This window comes from Hemicordylus capensis, chromosome 6, assembly GCF_027244095.1.
Source record: "Hemicordylus capensis ecotype Gifberg chromosome 6, rHemCap1.1.pri, whole genome shotgun sequence".
NCBI lineage: Eukaryota > Metazoa > Chordata > Lepidosauria > Squamata > Cordylidae > Hemicordylus > Hemicordylus capensis.
The window spans coordinates 118,096,941-118,101,646 of record NC_069662.1 but is presented as its reverse complement, the minus strand read 5'-3'; positions in this window follow the sequence as shown (position 1 = coordinate 118,101,646).

Here is a 4,706-nt window from a genome sequence, read left to right as displayed (position 1 = left end):
ACGGTTGGCGAATTCGCAGTAGATGAGCCATTGGAATCAATGGCAAATGGATTTAGGGGGGTTGCGGTTACGAAAGGACTGCAAAATACAGTAATTTTTTAAAACTCCAGAAATCACCCCCTTGGCCCCGGAAATCACCCCCCTGACCCCTGGAAATTGCATCCCCATTAACAAAAGGGAGGTGGTGGATGTCCTGAATCAGGGGCTGGAGGCCGTGATGGGCTGGATGTGGGCTAATAAACTGAGACTGAATCCAGACAAGATGGAGGTAATGTTGGTCAGTAGGAGAGCCAATCAGGATGAGGAGATTTTGCCAGTTCTGGATGGGGTTGCACTCTCCTTGAAGGAGCAAGTATGCAGCTTGGGGGTACTACTGGACCCGGCTCTGCTTTTGGAAGCTCAGGTGGAGGCGGTGGCCAGGGGTTCCTTTGCATGGCTTCGGCTAGTGCGCCAGCTGTGTCCCTTTTTCGAGAAGGCAGATCTGGCCACGGTTACCCTTGCCTTAGTCACGTCACGGCTGGATTACTGTAACGAGCTTTACGTGGGGCTGCCCTTGAAGAATATCCGGAAACTGAAGCTAGTGCAAAACGTGGCAGCTAGGGTTTTGTCCAGAGCTGCCCAGTGGGAGCACATCACACCCATCCTGAAAGAGCTGCACTGGCTGCCAGTTCGTTTCCGGGTCCAATTCAAGGTGCTGGTTTTGACCTTTAAAGCCCTTAACGGTTTGGGCCCAGGGTATCTGAGGGACCACCTGCTCCCAAGGGTTGCTGCCTGCTTGACAAGGTCATCTGAGGGGGCTCTGCTCCGGGTGCCTACAATGAAGGAGGCTTGGCTGTCGTGCACTCGGGACAGGGCCTTCTCTGTTGCTGCCCCCAGACTTTGGAATGTTCTCCCAGTTGCCATTCGCTCCTCAGACTCCATCACAGTTTTTAGAAAGCTTCTTAAATCTTGGCTTTTTACCCAGGCTTTTACATGACTGTTTCTACTGCTGCTTCTATGTGTTTTTACTCATTTATAGTTTTATGCTTGTATTTTATAGTTTTTAAGTTAGATTTGTTTTATATTTTTAGCTTAATACTTTAATTGTCATTTTTATTGTATGTTTTTTAACTTTTGTAAACCGCCTTGGGGTTGTTTTTAATGAAAGGCGGTATATAAATTCAACACTAAAATAAATAAATTAATTAAAAAATCTCGCCAAACTGCGGATACCCAGGTGGCGGTTGGCGAGACTGGCCACAGCTTCCCGGTCATGCATACTTAAAACCGCAATTGGGAAACAAGTGGTTGGCAAGGTGTGACTGTATATTATAGACTGCAAGTTATATGTAGGGTTTATGCCATTGTTGGTCTAGTATCCAAATGAAGACCAAACGAGAACCTTATGAAACAAAACACAAGTGTTGACCATGTACCACGAACCATAATAAAAGCACATATTGGAACAATTTCTGATTATTAAGATTTGCATATTGTATGGTTTCTTGATCCTGTCCAGCAAACTAACCAAGAAATGCTGTAGATTAAGCATAATTGTAATCAACATTTTAAAGTTCCACGTGAGATGTGAATGGGTTCATAAACTGGTTTGGGATCTCTTGATCATGATGTAGAAGTCCATGGAGGTCCCTAATATGAACAAAGGTTAATTTAGGGGTTCCACCCCCGCCTGTCTTCATGCCCTGAAAAACTATATCCACAAACATAATTTGGTTAGTAAGCTCCCTAATTCATTTGTAGTGTTCCCTCAGAAACAGTCTGTTTAGTGCTTTGCTGGTGACTTACTACCTAATTTTTTGTTCTTTTCCCCTAAATACTTATGTAGTTTAGCAATACCAGGCCTTCTCATTTTGACTCTACTAAAAGGGGTAACTCCCAGATAAAATGGTATATGCTTTTTTACTGGAAATTCTTGTTGACCCAATTTGGGACTCTGTAGCATATGCTGAGCAGCAGAGTCCCAAATTGTACTACTAGCAGAGTCCCATAGGCTGAGCAGCATAATCCCAAGTATATATGAATAGAGGTTCTCCCATTCATGGCAATGTCAGGGTAAACCCTATGAATGTACTGGAGAAGCCTGAGGAACTTTCCTGACTTAATAGTGAGTGGGACAGTCCCTGCTTGTGAAGAACACCATCCGAGTCTCTAAATGCACCTTCTGTGTAGCCCTATTGAGAAGAATGTTTCCTTTCCTGCTCATATATCCAATGTGTGGAAGTAGGGCTGCCCCCAGTACCCACACATTCAGCAGAGGGAGGAAGCTACATGCATACTGTTGTACAGCGGTGAAGAAATGTTGGCTCAGTTTATCATCCAGACAATATATTTTACTTGTCAAGCTATGTTAGTACATTGCTCATTAGGACCCCCCCCACTAGTCAGGCATCATTTTTCACTCGCCACAGGCGAGTAGACTAGTGGATTTCTGCAGCCCTGCTGTCATACATGAATAAGCTCTCCATGCAACTGAGAACCTCAATTGTGAAGGGTAACTGATAGCTTAGAGAGCCTACAAATGTACATGTGTAATCTCTCTTTTCCAGTGTTCCACTGAACATGCAGATGTGGGAGGCCAGGATTGGAAGGTGTGCAGAAGTTGGGGGTAGGGCCTAGGGAGTGTGGCCTGCTCCTCCTTCACATTTTGATATGGGGGCCGCCCCTGTTCCCGGAAGCGGCTGGAAGTACCGTCTTTGTGTGCGCCTGGCACATGCGTGCACACACACATCGCGCATGTCGTGCGCAATATGTGTGTGCACATGTGCACCTGGTGCACATGCAGATGGTACTCCTGGCCGCATCCGGCCAGGAATGGGGGCAGGGGCTGCAGGAAGGTATGCTGCCACCCTAAAAACTTTGCAAAACACCGAGCGCCGGCGGGGAAGTGCAACGACGGGATGAAGTGCACCTGCCCCCACCCTTAAAGAACCACCCCTTAGAGTCGAATCTTCAAGCCGGCACCACCTTCAAAACTGGTTCAGAGACCTCTACAATGGCCAGTTCATGCACATGCAATGACCAGTTCATGCACATGCAATGACCAGTTCATGCACATGCAATGACCAGTTCATGCACATGCAATGACCAGTTCATGCACATCCCTACTGCTCTCTGCCCCACCATATAGGCTAAGACAGCCAGAACAGCTATTGACTGAGGGAAGAGGGCAACTCAGAACAATAGCATTTTAGAATCATAAGGGACATTGGAGGTCTTCTAGTCCACCCTTCTTCTCAGTGCAGGAAACTACTACAGCATCACTGACAGATGGTTGCCCAGCCTCTGTTTGAAAATCTCAGTGAAGGAGAGGCTGCCATTGAAAGAGAGACAGACTGATACAATTGCAAGAGACAGACTGATACAAGACTTGATACTGCAAGAGACAGACGGATACAACAGACTCATACAATTAGGAGATTTTTCCTAATGTCTAACCTAAATTGGCTTCCTTGTAATTTCAGCCCATTGGTTTAATCCTGCCTTCAGGTGCATTGGAAAACAAGCCTGCTCCTCCATTATAACAGCTCTTCAGTATTACTAGATGGCTATTACATCTCTCCTTTGCTTTCTCTTCTACATGCTAAATATACTGAAACAGTTCTTTCAACCGTTCCTCACAGGACTTGATTTCCAGTCCTCTCACCATCTTTGTTACCTACCTCTGAACTCATTCCAGTTTATTATTATTATTATTTTGAAAAAATTATGCAGGGCCCAGAACTGGACACATATTCCAAGAGGGATCTGAGTAGTACAAAGTAGAATGGAACCATTAATTATTTTGATCTGGACACTATGCTTCTGTTACTGCAGCCTAAGACTGCATTAGCTTTTTAAGGAGCTGTCTCACACTGCTGGCTCATGTTCAGCTCCTTGTCCAATAAGACACCTAGTCCCTTTCACGCATACTGCTGCCACCCATCCTACTCCTACTACGAATATTTCTATACCACTCTTCAACCAAAGTTCTCAAAGTGGTTTACATAGAAAAATAAATAATACATAATGAATTAAGATGGGCTCCTGTCCCCAAAGGGCTCACAAGCTAAAAAGAAACCGGCAACAGCCATGGGAGGAATGCTGTGCTGGGGTTGGATAGGGCCAGTTGCTCTCCTCCTGCTTTAAAATAACCACTTTAAAAGGTGCCTCTTTGCTCAGTTAGCAGGGGTAAACTTATCCATTCTGTACTAGTGCTTTTAATTTCCCTGACCCGTTTGTCTCTGTTGAACTTCATCTTGTTGGGTTTGGCACAATATTTCAGCCTATTCAGATTGGATTGAATCTTTATTTTGTGTTATTAGGTGTTGGCTACCCCCCTGCACTTCCAGCTGTGTGTCATTTGCAAATTTGATAGCCGTCCCCTCTTCCAAGTCATTTATGAAAACGTTGCACAGCACAGGGCCCAGAAATGAGCCTTGTGGCACTCCACTTGATCCCTTCCTCCAGCATGACATGGAGCTATTAACTTCCCTCCTGTCAGCATCTGATCTGCTATCAAGCTAGCTATCTCTGGGCGGGGTGGGTGGGATTATTTGTCAGGACTAGTCCTAACTTCCTGCCTGGACATGGTCATCTGTTCTGTTCCCAGTTGGAGGTACTGGGTGCTTCTGGAAAGAGATTTCCTTTTTACTATGTAAACCACTTTGCAAACTCTTTGCTGAAAAGTGGTATATACACTGAATAAATGTCTAATCACAAGTAATAAC